Genomic DNA, 24,536 nt, shown 5'->3' with positions numbered 1-24,536 from the left:
TGGCCATTGCGAGCTGTCATAAAACGGCCCCCTTCAACCGACAAAAAATGACTACCATGAACTGACATAAAATGGCCACCGTGTACTGACATAAAATGGCCCCTTCGACTGAATAAGATGGCACCCGTGAACTGACTTAAAATGGCTACCGTGAACTGAGATAAAATGGCCACCATGAACTGACATAAAATGGCCCCCGTGAACTGACATAAAATGGCCACCGTGAACTGATATAAAATGGCCCCCGTGAACCGACATGAACTGGCCACCGCAACTGAGATAAAATGGCCATTGCAAACTGACATAACATGGCCATTGTGAACTGACATACAATGGCCATTGTGAAATGACATACAGTGGCCATTGTGAACTGACATACAATGGCCACCATGAACTGACCTAAAATGGTCATTGTGAACTGACATAAAATGGCCATTGCGAACTGACATACAATGGCCATTGTGAACTGACATACAATGGCCACCATGAACTGACATAAAATGTCCACTGTGAACTGACATACAATGGCCATTGTGAACTGACATACAATGGCCACCATGCACTGACATAAAATGGCCATTGTGAACAGACATAAAATGACCACCGTGAACTGACATACAATGGCCACCGTGAACTGACATAAAATGTCCACTGTGAACTGACATAAAATGGCCACCGTGAACTGACATAAAATGACCATTGTGAACAGACATAAAATGGCCACCGTGTACTGACGTAAAATGGACCCCGTGAACTGACATAAAATGGCATTGTGAACAGATATACAATGGCCACCGTGAACTGACATAAAACGGCCATTGTGAACTGACATGAAATGGCCATTGTGAACTGATATACAATGGCTGCCATGAACTGGCATAAAATGGTCACTGTGAACTGACAAAAAATGGCCATTGTGAACTGACATACAATGGCCATTGTGAACTGACATACAATGGCCCCCGTGAACTGACATAAAATGGCCATTGCGACCTGACATAAAACAGCCGCCGTGAACTGACATAAACTGTCCATTGTGAACTGACATACAATGGCCCCCTTGAACTGACATATAATGGCCAATGTGAGCAGACATAAAATGGCCATTGTGAACTGACATAAAATGGCCATTGCGACCTGACATAAAAAGGCCCCCGTGAACTGATCTAAACTGTCCATTCTGAACTGACATACAATGGCCCCCATGAACTGACATAAAATGGCCATTGTGAACTGACATAAAATGGCCACTGTGAACGGAAATAAAATGGCCACTGTGAACTGATATACAATGGCCGCCGTGAACTGACATGAAATGGCCATTGCGACCTGACATAAAAAGGCACCCGTGAACTAACATAAAATGGCCCCCGTGAACTGACATAAACTGTCCATTGTGAACTGACATACAATGGCCCCCTTGAACTGACATAAAATGGCCAATGTGAACAGACATAAAATGGCCATTGTGAACTGACATACAATGGCCACCTTGAACTGACATTAAATGTCCACTGTGAACTGACATACAATGGCCACCGTGAACTGACAGAAAATGGCCCCCGTGAACTGACATAAACTGTCCATTGTGAACTGACATACAATGGCCCCCTTGAACTGACATAAAATGGCCAATGTGAGCAGACATAAAATGGCCATTGTGAACTGACATAAAATGGCCATTGCGACCTGACATAAAAAGGCCCCCGTGAACTGATATAAACTGTCCATTCTGAACTGACATACAATGGCCCCCTTGAACTGACATAAAATGGCCATTGTGAACTGACATAAAATGACCACCGTGAACCGACATAAAATGGCCACCGTGTACTGATATAAAATGGCCCCCATCGACTGAATAAAATGGCCCCCGTGAACTGACATAAAATGGCCACTGTGAACTGAGATAAAATGGCCACCGTGAACTGACATAAAATGGCCACCGTGAACTGACATAAAATGGCCCCCGTGAACCGACATGAACTGGCCACTGCAACTGAGATAAAATGGCCATTGCATACTGACATAAAATGGCCATTGTGAACTGACATGCAATGGCCATTGTAAACTGACATACAATGGCCATTGTGAACTGACATGCAATGGCCATTGTGAACTGACATGCAATGGCCATTGTGAACTGACATACAATGGCCACCATGAACTGACATAAAATGGCCCCCGTGAACTGACATAAAATGGCCACCGTGAACTGACATAAAATGGCCCCCGTGAACCGACATGTACTGGCCACCGCAACTGAGATAAAATGGCCATTGCAAACTGACATAAAATGGCCATTGTAAACTGACATACAATGGCCACCGTGAACTGACACAAAATAGCGATTGTGAACTGACATACAATGGCCATTGTGAAGTGACATATAAATGGCCACCATGGACTGACATAAAATGGCCCCCGTGAACTGACATAAAATGGCCACCGTGAACTGACATAAAATGGCCCCCATGAACCGACATATACTGGCCACCGCAACTGAGATAAAATGGCCATTGCAAACTGACATAAAATGGCCATTGTGAAATGATATGCAATGGCCCCCGTGAACTGACATAAAATGGCCATTGCGACCGGACCTAAAAAGGCCCCCGTGAACTGATATAAAATGTCCATCGTGAACTGACATAAAATGGCCCCGTGAACTGACATAAAATGGCCGCCATGAGCTAACATATAATAGCCACCGTGACCTGATATAAAATTGCCGCCATGAACCGACATAAAATGACCACCGTGAACTGACATAAAATGGCCAGCGTAAACTGACATAACATGGCCCCCATTGACTGAATAAAATGGCCTCCTTGAACTGACATAAAATGGCCACCGTGTACTGACATAAAATGGCCTCCGTGAACCGACATGAACTGGCCACCGCAACTGAGATAAAATGGCCATTGCAAACTGACATAAACTGGCCATTGTGAACTGACATACAATGGCCATTGTGAACTGACATGCAATGGCCACCGTGAACTGACACAAATTGGCCACCGTCAACTGATAAAAAATGGCCATTGCAAACTGACATAAAATGGCCATTGTGAACTGACATACAATGGCCATTGTGAACTGACATACAATGGCCACCATGAACTGACATAAAATGGCCATTGTGAACTGACATAAAATGGCCATTGTGAACTGACTCACAATGGCCACCGTGAACTGACATAAAATGGCCATTGTGAACTGACATAAAATGGCCATTGTGAACTGTCTTAAAATGGACCCCGTGAACTGACATAAAATGGCAACTGTGAACTGACATAAAATGGCCACCGTCAACTGAAGAAAAATAGCCATGGCAAACTGACATAAAATGGCCATTGTGAACTGACATACAATGGCCATTGTGAACTGACATGCAATGGCCACCATGAACTGACATAAAATGGCCATTGTGAACTGACAGAAAATGGCCATTGCGACCTGACATAAAAAGGTCCCCGTGAACTGACATAAAATGGCCACTTTGAACTGAGATAAAATGGCCACCGTGAACTGAAATATAATGGCCATTGTGAACTGATATACAATAGCCACCATGAACTGACATAAAATGGCCACCGTGAACTGACATAAAATGGCCACCGTGAACTGACATAAAATGGCCCCCGTGAACCGACATGAACTGGCCACCACAACTGAGATAAAATGGCCATTGCAAACTGACATAAAATGGCCATTGTGAACGGACATACAATGGCCACCGTGAACTGACATAAAAATGCCATTGCAAATTGACATAAAATGGCCATTGTGAACTGACATACAATGGCCACCGTGAACTGATTTAAAATGGTCATTGTGAACTGACATAAAATGGCCATTGTGAACTGACATACAGTGGACACCGTGAACTGACATAAAATGGCTGCCATGAACTGACATACAATGGCCGCCGTGAACTGACATAAAATGGCCACTGCGAGCAGACATAAAAAGGCCCCCGTCAACCGACATAAAATGACCACCGTGAACTGACATAAAATGGCCACCGTGTACTGACATAAAATGGCACCCATCGACTGAATAAAATGGCCCCTGTGAACTGACATAAAATGGCCACTGTGAACTGAGATTAAATGGCCACCGTGAACTGACATAAAATGGCCATTGTGAACTGACATACAATAGCCACCGTGAACTGACATAAATGGCCCCCGTGAACTGACATAAAATGGCCACCGTGAACTGACATAAAATGGTCCCCGTGAACCGACATGAACTGGCCACCGCAACTGAGATAAAATGGCCATTGCAAACTGACACAAAATGGTCATTGTGAACTGACATGCAATGGCCAATGTAAACTGACATAAAATGGCCAATGTGAACTGACATACAATGGCCACCGTGAACTGACATAAAATGGCCCCCGTGAACTGACATAAAATGGCCAATGTGAACTGACATAAAATGGCCATTGTGAACTGACATAAATGGCCAATGTGAACTGACATACAATGGCCATTGCGACCTGACACAAAATGGCCATTCTGAACTGACATACAATGGCCATTGCGACCTGACACAAAATGGCCCCCGTGAACTGACGTTAACTGTCCATTGTGAACTGACACAAAATGGCCATTGCGACCTGACATGAACTGTCCATTGTTAACTGACATAAAATGGCTATTGTGAACTGACATAAAATGGCTCCCGTGAACCGACATAAAATGGCCACCGTGAACTGACATACAATGGCCATTGTGAACTGACATACTAATGGCCGACTGCTGGTTGTGGATTTTGTTTTGGCAGAGTCCCAGAGAGAGACGGAGAGACGAAGAGTCCGAGAGAGATGGAGAGGGGAGAACAGCCACCCCCCACCGAGAGAGATGGAGAAGGGGAACCCCCTCCCCCACCGAGAGAGATGCAGAAGAGGACCCCCCCCACCGAGCGAGATGGAGAATGGGTACCCCCCTCCCCCCAGAGAGAGAGATGGAGTTGGTGGAACCCCCCCCCCTCCCCCACCGAGAGATATGGAGAAGGAGACCCCGCCCCACAAAGCGAGATAAAGAAGGGGGAACCCCCCCCCACCGAGAGAGAGATGGAGAGGGTGGAACACCCCCCCCCCACCGGGAGAATGGAGAGGGGGGAAATCCCCCTCTACCGAGAGAGATGGAGAGGGTGGACCCCCTCTCCCCCGCCGAGAGAGATGGAGAGGGGGACCCCTCCACCGAGAGAGATGGAGAGGCGGGAACCCCCCCACCCACCGAGAGAGATGGAGAGGGGGGAACTCCCCCTCCACCGAGAGAGATGGAGAGGGTGGACCCCCCCCCCCCCGCCGAGAGAGATGGAGAGGGGGTCCCCCCTCCACCGAGAGAGATGGAGAGGGGGGAACTTTGCCCCCACCGAGAGAGATGGAGAGGGGGGAGCCCTGACCCCACCGAGAGAGATGGAGAGGGGAGAACTCCCCCTCCACCGAGAGAGATGGAGAGGATGGACGCCCCCCCCGCTGAGAGAGAAGGAGAGGACGACCCCCCCCCCCCCACCACCGAGAGAGATGGAGAGGGGGGACCCCCCACCGAGAGAGATGGAGAGGGGGGACTCCCCCAGCGAGAGAGATGGAGAGGGGGACCCCCCCCACCGAGAGAGATGGAGAGGCGGGAACCCCCCACCGAGAGAGATGGAGAGGGGGGACTCCCCCAGCGAGAGAGATGGAGAGGGGGACCCCCCCACCGAGAGAGATGGAGAGGCGGGAACCCCCCCAGCCACCGAGAGAGATGGAGAGGGGGGAACTCCCCCTCCACCGAGAGAGATGGAGAGGGTGGACCCCCCCCCCCGCCGAGAGAGATGGAGAGGGGGTCCCCCCTCCACCGAGAGAGATGGAGAGGGGGGAACTTTGCCCCCACCGAGAGAGATGGAGAGGGGGGACACCCCCAATGAGAGAGATGGAGAGGGGGGACTCCCCCACCGAGAGAGATGGAGAGGCGGGAACACCCCACCCACCGAGAGAGATGGAGAGGGGGGACCCTTCTCCCCCCCACCCCCACCGGGACGGAGAGGAAAACTGCAGGGGATGTGCACAATGGAAATGTGGAGCTTGTTCAAAGAATAGCTACTGCGTGTCCTTGATAAGTATGTACCTGTCAGGCAGGGAGGAAGTGGTCGAGCAAGGGAACCGTGGTTTACTAAGGCAGTTGAAACACTTGTCTAGAGGAAGAAGGAAGGAGGCTTATGTAAAGATGAGACATGAAGGTTCAGTAAGGGCGCTCGAGAGTTACAAGTTAGCTAGGAAGGACCTAAAGAGGGAGCTAAGAAGAGCCAGAAGGGGACATGAGAAGTCTTTGGATGGCAGGATCAAGGATAACCCTAAAGCTTTCTACAGATATGTCAGGAATAAAAGAATGACTAGGGTAAGAGTAGGGCCAGTCAAGGACAGGAGTGGGAAGTTGTGCTTGGAGTCCGTGGAGATAGGAGAGGTGCTATACGAATATTTTTCATCACTATTCACACAGGAAAAAGACAATGTTGACGAGGAGAATACTGAGATTCAGGCTACTCGACTAGAAGGACTTGAGGTTCATAAGGAGGAGGTGTTAGCAATTCTGGAAAGGGTGAAAATAGACAAGTCCCCTGGGCCGGATGGGATTTATCCTAGGATTCTCTGGCAAATGTTGTCCCCTTGTTCAAGAAGGGGAGTAGAGACAACCCCGGTAAATATAGACCAGTGAGCCTTACTTCTGCTGTGGGCAAAATCTTGGAAAGGTTTTTAAGAGATAGGGTGTATAATCATCTGGAAAGGAATAATTTGATTAGACATAGTCAACACGGTTTTGTGAAGGGTAGGTTGTGCCTCGCAAACCATATAGAGTTATTTGAGAAGGTGAGAAACAGGTGGATGAGGGTAAAGCAGTTGATGTGGTGTATATGGATTTCAGTAACGCGTTTGACAAGGTTCCCCACGGTAGGCTACTGCAGAAAATACGGAAGCATGGGATTCTGGAAGATTTAGCAGTTTGGATCAGAAATTGGCTAGCTGGAAGAAGACAAAGGGTGGTGGTTGATGGGAAGTGTTCAGACTGGAGTCCAGTTACTAGTGGTGTACCACAAGGATCTGTATTGGGGCCACTGCTGTTTGTCATTTTTATAAATGACCTGGAGGAGGGCGCAGAAGGATGGGTGAGTAAATTTGCAGATGACACTAAAGTCGGTGGAGTTGTGGACAGTGCGGAAGGATGTTACAAGTTACAGAGGGACATAGATAAGCTGCAGCGCTGGGCTGAGAGGTGGCAAATGGAGTTTAATGCAGAAAAATGTGAGGTGATTCATTTCGGAAGGAATAACAGGAAGACAGCGTACTGGGCTAATGGTAAGATTCTTGGCAGTGTGGATGAGCAGAGAGATCTCGGTGTCCATGTACATAGATCCCTGAAAGTTGCCACTCAGGTTGAGAGGGTTGTTAAGAAGGTGTCCGGTGTGTTAGCTTTTATTGGTAGAGTGTCTGAATTTCGGAGCCATGAGGTCATGTTGCAGCTGTACAAAACTCTGGTGCGGCCGCATTTGGAGTATTGCGTGCAATTCTGGTCGCCGCATTATAGGAAGGATGTGGAAGCATTGGAAAGGGTGCAGAGGAGATTTACCAGAATGTTGCCTGGTTATGGAGGGAAGATCTTATGAGGAAAGGCTGAGGGACTTGAGGCTGTTTTCGTTAGAGAGAAGAAAGTTAAGAGGTGACTTAATTGAGGCATACAAGGTGATCAGAGGATTGGATAGGGTGGACAGTGAGAGCCTTTTTCCTCGGATGGTGATGTCTCGCACGAGGGGACATAGCTTTAAATTGAGGGGAGATAGATATAAGACAGATGTCAGAGGTAGGTTCTTTACTCAGAGAGTAGTAAGGGCGTGGAATGCCCTGCCTGCAACAGTAGTGGACTCGCCAACACTAAGGGCATTCAAATGGTCATTGGTTAGACATATGGACGATAAGGGAATAGTGTAGATGGGCTTCAGAGTGGTTTCACAGGTCGGCGCAACATCGAGGGCCGAAGGGCCTGTAATGCGTTGTAATGTTCTATGAGAGAGATGGAGAGGGGGGAACAGCCACCTCCCCACCGAGAGTGATGGAGACGGGGGACCCCCCACCGAGAGAGATGGAGAGGGGGGACCCCCCCACCGAGAGGGATGGAGAGGGGGGAACCCCCACCCCACCGAGAGACATGGAGTGGGGGAACCCCCCCCCCCCCACCGAGAGAGATGGAGAGGGAAAACCCCCCACCACCGAGAGAGATGGAGGGGGGAATCCCCCCACACCGAGAGAGATGGAGAGGGCGAAACCCCCCCACACCGAGAGATGGAGGGGGGAAATCCCCCCCACCGAGAGTTGTGGAGTGGGGGGAACCCCCCCCACCGAGAGGGATGGAGAGGGGGGACCCCCCACCGAGAGAGATGGAGAGGGAAAACCCCCCACCACCGAGAGAGATGGAGGGGGGAATCCCCCCACACCGAGAGAGATGGAGAGGGCGAAACCCCCCCACACCGAGAGATGGAGGGGGGAAATCCCCCCCACCGAGAGTTGTGGAGTGGGGGGAACCCCCCCCCCACCGAGAGGGATGGAGAGGGGGGACCCCCCACCGAGAGAGATGGAGAGGGCGAATCCCCCCACACCGAGAGATGGAGGGGGGAATCCCCCCCACCGAGAGTTGTGGAGTGGGGGGAACCCCCCCCACCGAGAGGGATGGAGAGGGGGAACCCCCCCCACCGAGAGGGATGGAGAGGGGGGAACCCCCACCCCACCGAGAGAGATGGAGGGGGAACCCCCCCCCCCACCGAGAGAGATGGAGGGGGGGAATCCCCCCACACCGAGAGAGATGGAGGGGGGGAATCCCCCCACACCGAGAGAGATGGAGAGGGCGAATCCCCCCCCCCCCACCGAGAGAGATGGAGGGGGGAATCCCCCCACACCGAGAGAGATGGAGGGGGGGAATCCCCCCACACCGAGAGAGATGGAGAGGGCGAATCCCCCCACACCGAGAGATGGAGGGGGGAATACCCCCCACCGTGAGTTGTGGAGTGGGGGGAACCCACCCCCCCACCGAGAGGGATGGAGAGGGGGAACCCCCCCCCCCCAATCCACTGAAAGAACACGGCTGAAACCGATGGAGGGAGAAAAGAAAGGGGGGGTAAGGGGGTAAACAAGGAGCAGGGGGTCACACACCAGGTTGGCCAGGAAGGGCATCACGGAGGGTCTGCGGGGGAGAGAGGGGAAGGGTTAGGGAAAGGGGGGGTTGGGGGGGAGCTGGGGGGGGGGCAGACACCCCGAACTGAACGGCAACAGTTTGTAACGATAGAAACGTAAGAGAAAGCCTTTTCACTCTCTGAGAAATGTAAACAAGCCGCAATGCACAGAATTGTGGAAACGGCAATAAAAATATTTTTTCAATAAATCAATAGAGCCCAGTTCAGATTTTCCAATTCAGGGGCAATTTAGCGCGGCCCATCCACCTGCCCTGCACATCTTTGGGTTGTGGGGGTGAGACCCAGGCTAACACGGGGAGAACGTGCAAACTCCACACGGACAGTGACCCAGAGCCGGGATTGAACAGTGGTTAGCACTGCTGCCTCACAGCTACAGGGCCCCAGGTTCGATTCCCGGCTTAGGTCACTGTCTGTGCGGAGTCTGGACGTCCTCCCCGTGTCTGCGTGGGTTTCCTCCGGGTGCTCCGGTTTCCTCCCACCGCCCAAAGACGTGCAGGTTAGGTGGGTTGGCGGTGATCAATCCAAATTGCCCACAGTATCTAAAGATGTTCAGGTTAGGTGGGGTGACAGCGACGGGGTAGGGGAGTGGGCCCAGGTATGGCGCTCTCTTCAGGGTTCACACTGTCTCTGTCATTATTGTTTACACCTACAATGCTGCCAAACTTTCTATCAAACTTTCTATCTCATTATCTTCAATCAGTACTAAACAAAGTGAAACTGAGACACACAGATACACGCCCACACACACACACACAGGCACACACACAGGCACACACACACACGCACACACAGGCATACACACACACAGGCACACACACAGGCACACACACACACAGACACACACAGACACACACAGATACACACAGTCACACACTGCAATGAAGTTACTGAGAAACGTCCCTAGTCTCCAAACTCTGGCGCCTGTTCGGGTACACTGAGGGAGAATACATGATGTCCAATTCACCAAACAGCACGTCCTTCGGGACGTCAGGGGGTAACTGGAGCACCCGGGATAAACCCACGCGGACAAGCGGAGAACGTGCAGACTCCGCACAGACTGCGACCCAAGCCGGGATTCGAACCTGGGGCTCTGGAGCTGTGAGGCCGCAGTGCTACCCACTGTGCTACCGTGTAACTTCCAGTGCCGCGTAAAGAATTCCACACATAAACGCCCCCCCCCCCCCCGCAACACACATACACGTGTACAAAAAAACAGATACTCAAACTCAGACAGACTGGGTCGATACATCTTTCAAATGGAGCGAGATCCATTCTCCACCTTTAACTTGGAGAGGTGTATCTGGCCTGTGTGTGACCCAAGTCACACACTGACTCTGAACATCCTCACAGCAGCTTGGGGACAGATATTTCTAAAGCACTTTTCATAACCTTTGTGTATCACAAACTGTTTCACAGGCAATGGAGCCCTTTTGAAAGGTGGGAATTTAGGAAATGGACCAGCTAATTTCAGAGAGAGAGACAGAAACAGGATGAGATTGTGCTGTACATGTTTCGCAGCTGACACTGAGACACACACGAGATGTACAATATCAATTATTATTCTGAAGCATGTGATTAAATCAGCCCTGAGACTGAATTCCAGTGTTTCAGAGTAAAGCTCCATCTACACTGCCCATCAAACACTCACAACACAAATACTGTCTGGGCTTAAATACAGAGTCAAAATCCCTCTGTCCTGTCCAAGGAATTTTTCATTGCAGATAGTTATTTTTATTTTTTGGAAAAGCAGAACTTAAATTGCACCGAATCCCAGGGTGGACTCTTGTTTATTTCAGCCCTTCACATTCAAACGTGAAGTTTAAGCTCCGATTACAGGTTTCTGCTTGCCTCGGTCTGTATATTCAATGTTCCTGTAGCTTATTCACTTGTCTGAAGTATTTGAATAATAGGCCTTGGTTAATCAATCCTTTCTCACAGCACATGGAAGTTGTGAATCTTCAAGGCTCTCAGTCTAATGTAGTTAAAAAACAACTGCATCCTTTGATCCTCAATCCATTTCCCAACCCTAAATAGATCTCACACATTTCCATAATGCATGAATATCTCCATCAAAACTTCTAATCAGTTCCCCATACACTTGTTAAACTTGCCTGTGTGAAGTAAATTCCACTGACAGATTCCGAAAGCTGCACAGAGCAATGACTGCTTATTTTAAACTTTGAAACGGAACTATTTTAACTTGTCCATCAGTCCTATTAAACAGAAATGTTGTCCCTGTGGGCTGACAGTCTCGCAGCAAGATTGAAACATTGATGGACCCCACGTACCGCATTTGACAACATTTGTGGCACTTCCACAATCTACGATACATTGCTGTCTGTATTGGGTGATTCCAGCTGTGAAATATCTGTACAGTTTAAACTTCCACTGTTTCCGCCTTCTCATCATTTATAAAGATCACGGTTTGATCACCCCTCTGTCTGAGGTAGGAGTGTGACCATCCAGGGCTGCAGGCCCGGCCTCCTGTCCTCCCACCCCTCTGCCTGAGGTGGGAGTGGGACCATCCAGGGCTGCAGGCCCGGCCTCCTGTCCTCCCACCCCTCTGCCTGAGGTGGGAGTGGGACCATCCAGGGCTGCAGGCCCAGCCTCCTGTCCTCCCACCCCTCTGCCTGAGGTGGGAGTGGGACCATCCAGGGCTGCAGGCCCAGCCTCCTGTCCTCCCACCCCTCTGCCTGAGGTGGGAGTGGGACCATCCAGGGCTGCAGGCCCAGCCTCCTGTCCTCCCACCCCTCTGCCTGAGGTGGGAGTGGGACCATCCAGGGCTGCAGGCCCAGCCTCCTGTCCTCCCACCCCTCTGTCTGAGGTGGGAGTGTGACCATCCAGGGCTGCAGGCCCAGCCTCCTGTCCCCCCCACCACTCTGCCTGAGGTGGGAGTGGGACCATCCAGGGCTGCAGGCCAAGCCTCCTGTCCTCCCACCCCTCTGCCTGAGGTGGGAGCGGGACCATCCAGGGCTGCAGGCCCAGCCTCCTGTCCCTCCCACCCCTCTGCCTGAGGTGGGAGTGGGACCATCCAGGGCTGCAGGCCCAGCCTCCTGTCCTCCCACCCCTCTGCCTGTGGTGGGAGTGGGACCATCCAGGGCTGCAGGCCCGGCCTCCTGTCCTCCCACTCCTCTGCCTGAGGTGGGAGTCGGACCATCCAGGGCTGCAGGCCCAGCATCCTGTCCTCCCACCCCTCTGCCTGAGGTGGGAGTGGGACCATCCAGGGCTGCAGGCCCGGCCTCCTGTCTTCCCACCCCTCTGCCTGAGGTGGGAGTGGGACCATCCAGGGCTGCAGGCCCGGCCTCCTGTCCTCCCACCCCTCTGCCTGAGGTGGGAGTGGGACCATCCAGGGCTGCAGGCCCAGTCTCCTGTCCTCCCACCCCTCTGCCTGAGGTGGGAGTGGGACCATCCAGGACTGCGGACCCTGTCCTCCCACCCCTCTGCCTGAGGTGGGAGTGGGTCCATCCAGGTCTGCAGGCCCGGCCACCTGTCCCCCACCCCTCTGCCTGAGGTGGGAGTGGGACAATCCAGGGCTGCAGGCCCGGCCTCCAGTCCTCCCACCCCTATGCCTGAGGTGGGAGTGGGACCATCCAGGACTGCGGACACTGTCCTCCCACCCCTCTGCCTGAGGTGGGAGTGGGACCATCCAGGGCTGCAGGCCCGGCCTCCTGTCCTCCCACCCCTATGCCTGAGGTGGGAGTGGGACCATCCAGGACTGCGGACCCTGTCCTCCCACCACTCTGCCTGAGGTGGGAGTGGGACCATCCAGGGCTGCAGGCCCGGCCTCCTGTCCTCCCACCCCTCTGCCTGAGGTGGGAGTGGGACCACCTGGGGCTGGAGCGAGATACTTTGTTTTGGGCTCTGGAAGGCCTGAAGAGTGCCGTCCGGCCGCTTTGCCACCTGTGGGGGGTGTGGGGCAGCTTTGGACATTACTTTAGGTCCCTCCAGGGCTGAAGGACGCTGCCCAGCTCTGCTATTTCCCTGCGGCGCCTTCCCTTGTGGCCCCTGCATTTAGGCTGCCACCTCCCCTGTCCTTTGCCTTTTTACACGGGCGGGTGGTACCAGGGGTGGGCATGGCCAGCACCTTGGGGGCATCCTCCACTCTGCCAATCACCAAACTAATCCCACTACCCCACTCTCTCCCCATAGCCCTGATTCAATCCCAAACTAATCCCACTGCCCCACTCTCTCCCCATAGCCCTGTATCAATCCCCAAACTAATCCCACTGCCCTGCTCTCTCCCCATAGCCCTGTATCATTCCCAAACTAATCCCACTGCCCCTCTTTCTCCCCATAGCCCTGTATCAATCCCAAACTAATCCCACTGCCCCGCTCTCTCCACATAGCCCGGTATCATTCCCAAACTAATCCCACTGTCCCTCTTTCTCCCCATAGACCTGTATCAATCCCAAACTAATCCCACTGCCCCGCTCTCTCCCCATAGCCCTGTATCAATGCCCAAACTAATCCCACTGCCTCACTCTCTCCCCGTAGCCCTGTATCCGTCCCCAAACTAATCCCACTGCCCCTCTTTCTCCCCATAGCCCTGTATCAATCCCAAACCAATCCCACTGCCCCGCTTTCTCCACATAGCCCTGTATCATTCCCAAACTAATCCCACTGTCCCTCTTTCTCCCCATAGACCTGTATCAATCCCAAACTAATCCCACTGCCCCGCTCTCTCCCCATAGCCCTGTATCAATGCCCAAACTAATCCCACTGCCTCACTCTCTCCCCGTAGCCCTGTATCCGTCCCCAAACTAATCCCACTGCCCCACTCTCTCCCCATAGCCCTGTATCAATCCCCAAACTAATCCCACTTCCCCACTGTCTCCCCATAGACCTGTATCAATCCCCAAACCATTCCCACTGCCCCACTGTCTCCCCATAGCCCTGTATCAACCCCAAACTAATTCCACTGCCCCGCTCTCTCCACATAGCCGTGTATCAATCCCCAAATTAATCCCACTACCCCACTCTCTCCCCATAGCCCTGTATCAATCACCAAACTAATCCCACTGCCCCACTCTCTCCCCATAGCCCTGTATCAATCCCAAACTAATCCCATCACCCCACTCTCTCCCCATAGCCCTGTATCATTCCCAAACTAATCCCACTGCCCCACTCTCTCCCCATAGCCCTGTATCAATCCCCAAACTAATCCCACTGCCCCACTCTCTCCCCATAGCCCTGTATCAATCCCCACACTAATCCCACAGCCCCACTCTCTCCCCATAGCCCTGTATCAATCCCCAAACTAATCCCACTGCCCCACTCTCTCCCCATAGCCCTGTATCAATCCCCACACTAATCCCACAGCCCCACTCTCTCCCCATAGCCCTGTATCAATCCCCAAACTAATCCCACTGCCCCACTCTCTCCCCATAGCCCTGTATCAATCCCCAAACTAATCCCACCACCCCACTCTCACCCTTTTGCCCTGTATCAATCCCAAACAAATCCCACTGCCCCACTCTCTCCCTATAGCTCTGTATCAATCCCCACACTAATCCCACAGCCCCACTCTCTCCCCATAGCCCTGTATCAATCATCAAACTAATCCCACTGCCCCACTCGCTCCCCAAAGCCCTGTATCAATCCCCAAACTAATCCCACTGCCCCACTCTCACCCCATAGCCCTGTATCAACCCCAAACTAATCCCACTGCCCCACTCTCTCCCCATAGCCCTGTATTATTCCCAAACTAATCCCACTGCCCCACTTTCTCCCCGTCGACCTGTATCAATCCCAAACTAATCCCACTGCCCCACTCTCACCCCATAGCCCTGTATCATTCCCAAACTAATCCCACTGCCCCACTCTCTCCCCGTAGCCCTGTATCAATCCCAAACTAATCCCACTGCCCCTCTTTCTCTCCATAGACCTGTATCAATCCCAAACTAATCCCACTGCCTCACTCTCTCCCCATAGCCCTGTATTATTTCCAAACTAATCCCACTGCCCCACTCTCACCCCATAGCCCTGTATCATTCCCAAACTAATCCCACTGCCCCACTCTCACCCCAAAGCCCTGTATCAATCCCCAAATTAATCCCACTGCCCCACTCTCTACCCATAGCCCTGTATCAATCCCCAAACTAATCCCACAGCCCCACTGTCTCACCATAGCCCTGTATCATTCCCAAACTTATCTCACTGCCCCACTCTCTCCCCATAGCCCTGTATCAATCCCCAAACTAATTTCACTGCCCCACTGTCTCCCCATAGCCCTGTATCATTCCCAAACTAATCCCACTGCCCCGCTATCTCCCCATAGCCCTGTATGAATCCCAAACTAATCCCACAGCCCCACTCTCTCTCCATAGTCCTGTATCAATCCCCAAACTAATCTCACTGCCCCACTGTCTCCCCATAGCCCTGTATCATTCCCAAACTAATCCCACTGCCCCGCTTTCTCCCCATAGCCCTGTATCAATCCCAAACTAATCCCACAGCCCCACTCTCTCCCCATAGCCCTGTATCAATCCCAAACTAATCACACTGTCCCACTCTCTCCCCATAGCACTGTATCAATCTCCAAATTAATCCCACTGCCCCACTCTCTCCCCATAGCCCTGTATCAATCCCCAAATTAATCCCACTGCCCCGCTCTCTCCCCATAACCCTGTATCAATGCCCAAACTAATCCCACTGCCCCACTCTCTCCCCAAAGCCCTGCATCAATCCCCAAACGAATCCCACTGCCCCACACTCTCCCTGTAAATCTGTATCAATCCCCAAACTAATCCCACAGCCCCACTCTCTCCCCAAAGCCCTGTATAAATCCCCAAACTAATCCCACTGCCCCACACTCTCCCTGTAACTCTGTATCAATCCCCAAACTAATCTCACTGCCCCACTCTCTCCCCATAGCCCTGTATCAATCCCCAAACTAATTTCACTGCCCCACTGCCTCCCCATAGCCCTGTATTATTCCCAAACTAATCCCACTGCCCCGCTATCTCCCCATAGCCCTGTATCAATCCCAAACTAATCCCACAGCCCCACTCTCTCCCCATAGCCCTGTATCAATCCCCAAACTAATCTCACTGCCCCACTGTCTCCCCATAGCCCTGTATCATTCCCAAACTAATCCCACTGCCCCGCTCTCTCCCCATAGCCCTGTATCAATCCCAAACTAATCCCACAGCCCCACTCTCTCCCCATAGCCCTGTATCAATCCCAAACTAATCACACTGTCCCACTCTCTCCCCATAGCCCTGTATCAATCTCCAAATTAATCCCACTGCCCCACTCTCTCCCCATAGCCCTGTATCAATCCCCAAATTAATCCCACTGCCCCGCTCTCTCCCCATAACCCTGTATCAATGCCCAAACTAATCCCACTGCCCCACTCTCTCCCCAAAGCCCTGCATCAATCCCCAAACGAATCCCACTGCCCCACACTCTCCCTGTAAATCTGTATCAATCCCCAAACTAATCCCACAGCCCCACTCTCTCCCCAAAGCCCTGTATAAATCCCCAAACTAATCCCACTGCCCCACACTCTCCCTGTAACTCTGTATCAATCCCCAAACTAATCCCACTGCCCGGCTCTCTCCCCATAGCCCTGTATCAATCCCCAAACTAATTCCACTGCCCAACTCTCTCCCCATATCCCTGTATCAATCCCCAGACTAATTGCTCTGCCCCACTCTCTCCATGTAACCCTGTATCAATCCCCAAACTAATCCCACTGCCCCATGCTCTCCACATAGCCCTGTGTCAATCCCCAAACTAATCCCACTCTCACCATAGCCCTGTGTCAATCCCCAAACTAATCCCACTCTCCCCACAGCCCTGTATCAATCCCCAAACTAATCCCACTCTCGCCACAGCCCTGGGTGAACCTCCAATACTAATTCCACTCTCTCCACAGCCCTGTGGCAATCCCCAAACTAATGCAACTACCCCCACAGTCCCGGATCAATCCCAAACTGATCCCACTCTCCCCACTGCCCTGGTCAATCCCCAATACTAATCCCACTCTCCCCACAGCCCTGTGTCATCCCCAAACCAATCCCACTCTCCCCACAGCCCTGTGTCAATCCCCAAACTAATCCCACTCTCCCATAGCCCTGGGTCATTCCCAAACTAATCCCCACAGCCCTGTGTCAATCCCCAAACTAATCCCACTCTCCCATAGCCCTGGGTCATTCCCAAACTAATCCCCACAGCCCTGTGTCAATCCCCAAATTAATCCCACTCTCCCATAGCCCTGGGTCATTCCCAAACGAATCCCACTCTCCCCACACCCTGTGTGAATCCCCAAACGAATCCCACTCTCCCATAGCCCTGGGTCATTCCCAAACTAATCCCACTCTCCCCACAGCCCAGGGTAAATCCCCAAACTAATCCCGCTCTCCCCATAGCCCTGTGGGGAATTTTCCACCATGATCACATTTCTGACTTTGGAATCTTACTGTGCAATCAATCTGCGTGCTGTCAGTTTGTACACCTTCGAGTGGAAAGAGAGAAAGAAATCCATTTCAGAGACTCTGAACTTAATTCTGAAAGTGCCCCATTTTTGGGCTCTTCCTGTGCACAAGCTGCCTGCAGAATCCCCCAAATTAAAAACAAGGTGAGAGAGGAGCGTCAGGGGTGTGTTACCAGAATCAGTTGGGGTTATCAAACTGACCGTTTTCATTGAATCCAAATTGTTTCATTTTTAATTCTAATCTCAGAAATTGACATCAGAGGAATTCAGTGAAAAATCCCATTGAACCCCTCTGTCTATTAAAATGATGTTGTTGTCGATGACCCTGTATTTATTCAGGAATAAGCTTTAAATCTCCCAGTGGGAAAAATCAAATTGAATCCCAATTTATAGAGCAGCTCACTGAGGAAATCTGTCTGTGAGGAACAGAATAAGATTGTCCCCGTCAAAGACTCCCACGACAGCAACGTCCTGGGGTTCATAGAATCATAGAATCATAGAAGTTTACAGCATGGAAACAGGCCCTTCGGCCCAACCAGTCCATGCCGCCCAGTTTTTTACCTTTAAGCTAGTCGGTCTCCCTTGCCGGTCTTTACTCAGAGTATAGAAAGCTGTCCTTGGGAGACAGACGAATAGACATCCCAAACTAGTCAGAAACTCAGGAGGAAATGAATATTAACATCAAGACTGAAGTAAGCACAGGACTTTGCTAGATCTGTTGCTGTGCCCTGAATTAACATAACCACAGACAGGACAAATGCCTCTGGCCTCTCCTGTGAAGACACATCTTTAGTGAATAATCACAGCGGACAGACTGAAAACATTCATGACAGAAAGTCAGGGGGTCGGTCTGCACACAGATCTCTGAGGAGATCTTAACCAATACTGTTTGTAATCATTTCCCAATAGAATTTTAACTTATGCTTCAATTCTGTTACACAGAAATGTGGTCCCTGTGGGAGGATTGTGTTAAGACAGCAGTTGCTGGATCCAATGCTGTGTCATTTATCAACAGTAAGGAGATTGGTATCTCTTGTCAGTCATTTACATGTCAATAGTGAGCTGTCCTCAGAGGCAGACATTCCACACGTGTCAGAGACTGGGGCTGGAGTTTGCTCACAGCTCACTGAGGATAAATCTGAGTCTGAGGGACCAATCCTCCCACTTCACTGAAAACATTGCCCCTCTTGTTCAGTGTGTGTCTGTGTGTGTTGCTGAGTGGAGCTTCAGTGTGAAGTGAGAGAGCTTGAAGTGAGAGCTGTTGGTGGTGTGAGGAAGTGGAGTTCCCCGATCCTACCTGCCCCACCTTGTGTTGTGTCTGGTGGGAGTGGGACCATCCAGGGCTGCAGGCCCAGCCTCCTGTCCTCCCACCCCTCTGCCTGAGGTGGGAGTGGGACCATCCAGGGCTGCAGGCCCAGCCTCCTGTCCTCCCGCCCCTCTGCCTGAGGTGGGAGTGGGACCATCCAGGGCTGCAGGCCCAGCCTCCTGTCCTCCCACCCCTCTGCCTGAGGTGGGAGTGGGATCATCCAGGGCTGCAGGCCCGGCCTCCTGTCCTCCGGCCCCTCTGCCTGAGGTGGGAGTGGGACCATCCAGGGCTGCAGGCCCGGCCTCCTGTCCTCCCACCCCTCTGCCTGAGGTGGGACTGGGACCATCCAGGGCTGCAGGCCCAGCCTCCTGTCCCCCACCCCTCTGCCTGAGGTGGGAGTGGGACCATCCAGGGCTGCAGGCCCGGCCTCCTGTCCTACCACCCCTCTGCCTGAGGTGGGAGTGGGACCATCCAGGCTGCAGGCCCAGCCTCCTGTCCTCCCACCCCTCTGCCTGAGGTGGGAGTGGGATCATCGGGGACTGCGGACTCTGTCCTCCCACCCCTCTGCCTGAGGTGGGAGTGGGACCATTGGGGACTGCGGACCCTGTCCCCCCACCCCTCTGCCTGAGGTGGGAGTGGGACCATCGGGGACTGCGGACCCTGTCCCCCCACCCCTCTGCCTGAGCCGGGAGGAGGTCACCGAGGGGGTTTCGTGGTCTCCCATCAGGGGGAGGCCCATAAAGTGTTCTGGTCGGCGGACGGCCTGCGCTGCCACGCCTGCAAAGGGCTGGGGCGCCTCCGGCGCCACTGCTCCCCCCCCTGCCAGCTGCCAGCACTGCCCCCCTCTCCTCTGCCCAGCGGCCGGCCCCAGACCCCCCCGCGGCCGCTGGAGGGGGTGAGGAGGAGGGGGAGGGGGATGCTGCCGGGGCCTTTCAGGCCATGGAGGCCGTGCAGCAGGGCGATCCCGAGCCGCCCCCTCCCCGCAAGCGCCGCCTGCCCGGGCGAGGAGGGGGGTTTGCTGCCCCCTCCCCGGGCGAGGAGGGGGGGGGTCTCCCGTGTTGGTGCCCATCCCCCTGACGCCTGGCCCGGGGCACACAATGAAGAGAAGCAAGGCCGGGGGGGCCTCCGAGGCCCCCGAGCCACTCGAGCTGCTGTCGCCCCCCGAGCAGGAGGACCCGGGGTCGAGCGGAGTCGAAGCCCCTGGGGGCCCGTCCCGCCCGGTGCAAGTTTCCTCCCCGGACGCCTCCTCTTCACCATCGCCGGGGGCCGGCAGCAGCAGCGACCTCTCATCGTGCCACTGTGGGCCGTGGACGGTGGAGGACGGGGAAGGCTCCCTGCCCTCTACACCCGGGTGGGCGACGCCGGAGAGCCCTGTTTTCAAGCCGGACATGTTTCCGGGGGGCCTCTCCGAGGTCCCGGAGTCGCCGGCGTGGGTGGAGGCGCCGGCCACGGGCCCTGAGCCGCGGGAGGAGCGTGCGAGGGACCTGCCTGAGGACGACCCTAGGGGTGGGGTCGACTCGGGCCAAGGGTTAGCCGGTGGGCCCGTGCCGCCCGCCATACCCCATGTGGCGGGGGACTCGAGCTCGGGAGGTGACCGTTCGGAGGAGGAAGGCTGCTCGGTGATGGGTGAGGAGGAGGATTTAGACGCTCTCTGCAGCGAGGCAGAGGGCACCCCTGGGGAACTCCGGACATTTCTGGGAGCGCACCATGGTCACCCGGACTGTGTGCGGCTGGCCCTGGGCAGCTGGGGAAACCTGGGGCTGCTCCTTGGCTCCGCCCGGGCCTATGTCAGAGAGGCCCGGGAGTTCGATCAAGACCAGGAGGAGCAGCGCCAAGCTGTTCAGGTCCTTGTGGGACTCCTGAGGGAGTGGAGGGGGCGGTACCCCCACTCTGAGCACTAAAGGTGATGGATAACTATTGCTGCTGACATGGAGGTAACCATGGCCAGCCTCAACATCAACGGCAGCAGCCACGCGCACCACCGGTTCCAGTTCCTGTCTATACTCCGGGTCGGAAAGTACTAGGTGTGCTTCCTGCAGGAAACCCAGGCCATCCGGGTGACGAAGCTCACTGCACCCTGGAGGGGCAAGGAGGAGTCTTCATGAGTCACCTGGCCCCACGTTCGGGCGGGGTGGCTATCTTGTTGGCTCCACATTTTCAGCCGGAGATCTTGGGGGGGGGTCAAGGAGCCGGTGCCAGGCCGTCTGCTGCACCTAAAGGCCCGTTTCGGGGCAGCGGTGATTCACTTTGTAAATGTATCCGCTCCCGTGGCCGGACCGCAGCAGGCGGCTTTCTTCCAAATGGTGTCCACTCTTCCAGGCACCATCCTGGTGTGCGAGTTGTTATTGAAAATATGGAAAGATGTGTCATTTGAAACATGGACGTCTGGCAATATCTGGGCTGGGAGAAACAAGAGAGGATACAGGGAAAGATCCCACAAAGGGTTAACAGCAGCTGCCAGGAGAGGATTGTAAAATGCAGATAGACTTTGTCAAGCAGGCTCAGCAAACAAGACAAACAGGATTTTGAATGAAGCCAAAAACAATGGCCCACACCTTCATTGAAAGTAACTATCTTAGTTAGCAGCTGGAAAAAAGGATGAGGTTCAGTTGAATTTGGTGATAATTCTAGGTGTGAAAATTTGCTAAACCAGGTAAATTAAAGAAAACTGGAGACTATCAGTCTACGAGAAACATAATTCAAAGCCAAAATCAAAGTCAAAATTATGAGCTGAGGACACAATTGGAAAATAAAACTACAGAAATGACAGGAATTAAAAGTAACACCTCTTGAAACCAAAGCATTTTGATCATCACAAAGGAAACACTGTAATCAGATCTATGAGATGCAGTTATGTCAAAATGAATACTTAGTTGGATTAGTAGGTTTAGTCAAACGTACTTTGTACAATCAAAGTGAAATTAGTTACTTTACAATAAAATCATAAAAGCTAGAAAACTTTTAGAAAAATATATAAACCCAGAGACGAGGGCAGGAACTACTAGAACCAGAACCAGAACTCAGAGGGAGGGAGAGAGAGAAGCAGAAAAGAAACAAGCAGCTCAGAGTCAGATTACAGTCAGCTCGGCCATGGGAAAGACAAGGCATAGCAGCCGAGCTAAAACAGCTAATACATCTCAGGAAGACTAGAATTTAAAGAGTCAGCTCTATGTCAGCTCAGAGATAGCCAGCAGAGCCAGCTCTCACAGCTCGGTACATGGGAAAGACAGGACACAGCAACCGAGCTCATCAGCGATTACATCTAAAGAAGACCAGACTTTATAAAGAAGATTGATTGTCAAGGTAGGCCTGAAGGTCCCTTCAACCAACCAGAAGGACCCAGAAGCAAGATCTTTTTCCTTTCTGTAAAGAAAGTATTTGCAGCTTTAAAAAGAAAAAATATAATAATAAAATAACTTAATTTAACCTGAAATAGTGGTTATTCCAAAGTCTACTTTACTTACTTAGCAATGCGGGACCCAGGATCGATGCTACTAAGTGGGAAGTAGATGAAATCTTTGGTGAAGGTATGGGTTATACCGGGGGATAACTAGAAAACATAGTTTGACCTGAATAGCACCCACTGAAGCCTGCATCGGAGTCGGGGAGTGAGAATCCTGATCACCATTTAGAATCTCGTCCCTTTTTGGTATTGGGGGAATTCTAAGAATAGTGGTGAGTTTTCAAAAACAGAGTGCATCGTCCTCGGAGGAGATTGTAATTGCACCCTCAAGGACAAGGACCGTGGTGAAGTCCAGCGCAGCTCGGCGGCGGTGGTGAAGTTGAGGGACCTGGTTAGGTCCTTTGACTTGGTGGATGTCTGGCGGACTCTCCATCCTGAATTGCGGGTGCGCACCTCTGTGCGGCCCCCGTTCAGAGCGTCCAGAATCGACCGTCTTTACATTTCCAAGACGTACTTGCCCAGCGTTCCGACGGCCTCCATGGAGCAGGGGCCGAGCTCGGATCACCACCTGGTGTGGGCGGGTCTCGCCCCGTCCCGCGCTCAGACACGGTCCGCGTACTGGCACTTTAACAACCTGCTGCTGGAGGACGAGCGGTTCCTGGACTCGTTCCGCCGTTTCTGGGCCGGCTGGAGAAGGGAGCGGGGTGGCTTCCCCTCCTTGAGGCTACGGTGGGATGTGGGCAAGGCCCAGAACCGTGCCTTCTGTCAGGGGTACACGGAGGGGTCTTCGGCGGGGCGGAACTCCACGATCGCCAACCTGGCTGAGGAACTCCTCGATCTGGAGTCACGTCTCGCTCAGCCCGATGAGGCCCGGCCCTGGGGCTGGTGAACAGGGAGAAGAGGGGCGCACTGCGGGGCCTGCAACTCGCCGGGTCCCGCGGCGCGTACGTGAGGTCGCGGATCCGCCTCCTAACGGACATGGACCGCGGCTCCCACTTCTTCTACTCGCTGGAAAGAGGACGCGGGGCCCGTCGGCAGGTTTCTACGCTGTTGGCCGACGACCGGCCCCTCGTCTCGGATCCGGAGGGGGTCAGGACCCTGATTAGGTGTTTTTACTCTTACCTCTTCTCTCCGGGTCCGTCCAGCGAGGACGCTTGCAGAGTTCTGTGGGAGGACCTGCCGCAGGTGGGCCCGGAGGGCGCCGGGAAGCTCGATAATGCCATCAACCTCCAAGAGCTGACCGGCGCCCTGGACAGCCTCTCACGGGGCAAATCCCCAGGGCTGGACGGGCTGACCGTGGAGTTCTTCAGGGCGAGCTGGGACGTCTTGGGGAGCGACTACGCGGGGGTCCTGGGGGAATGTATCGCGACCGGCGAGATGCCCCTTTCGGGGCGCAGGGCCGTCATTGCCCTGCTGCCCAAGAAGGGGGATCTCCGCCGACTTAAGAACTGGCGACCTGTCTCCCTCCTCAGCACGGACTATAAAATCTTCGCCAAGGTGCTGTCTTTACGCCTTGGCCCTGAGCTGGACCACATGATCCACCCTGACCAGTCCTACAGAGTCCCGGACCGCACAATCTATGACAATATCCACCTGGCCCGGGAAATTATCCATTTTACCCAGCGGACTGGTATGTCGAGCGCCTCCCTGTCTCTTGACCAGGAGAAGGCGTCCGGCAGGGTGGGGCCCGGGGATTTGATCGGGACTCTGCGAGCCTTCGGGTTCGGGACGCATTTTGCCGCCCGGATCCGGTTACTGTCCGCCGCCTCGGAGAGTCTGATTAAGGTTAACGGGTCCCTGACGGCGCCCCTTCGCTTTGGGAGAGGAGTGCGTCAGGGCTGCCCCCTGTCCGGCCAACATTATTCCCTCTGCGTGGAGCCTTTCCTGTGCCTCCTGCGGAGGGGGTTCACGGGGCTGGACGTGGGGGTGGTCCTCTCGACGGACGCTGATGCCGTGTTCCTCATGGTCACTGACCCCGGGGACCTGCGGAGGATGCGAGAGAGCCAAGCTGTCTACTCCGCCGCGTCCTCCGCACGGATCGACTGGGCCAAATGTTCCGGACTCCTGGTCGGTCCGTGGCAGGTGGACCCCCTCCCGGAGGAGCTCAGGCCCTTCAGCTGGAGTCGGACCAACAGCCTGTACCTGGGAGTCCA

This window comes from Scyliorhinus torazame, chromosome 5, assembly GCF_047496885.1.
Source record: "Scyliorhinus torazame isolate Kashiwa2021f chromosome 5, sScyTor2.1, whole genome shotgun sequence".
Lineage (NCBI taxonomy): Eukaryota > Metazoa > Chordata > Chondrichthyes > Carcharhiniformes > Scyliorhinidae > Scyliorhinus > Scyliorhinus torazame.
The sequence above is the reverse complement of the archived record's forward strand: the minus strand, read 5'-3'. Positions refer to the sequence as shown.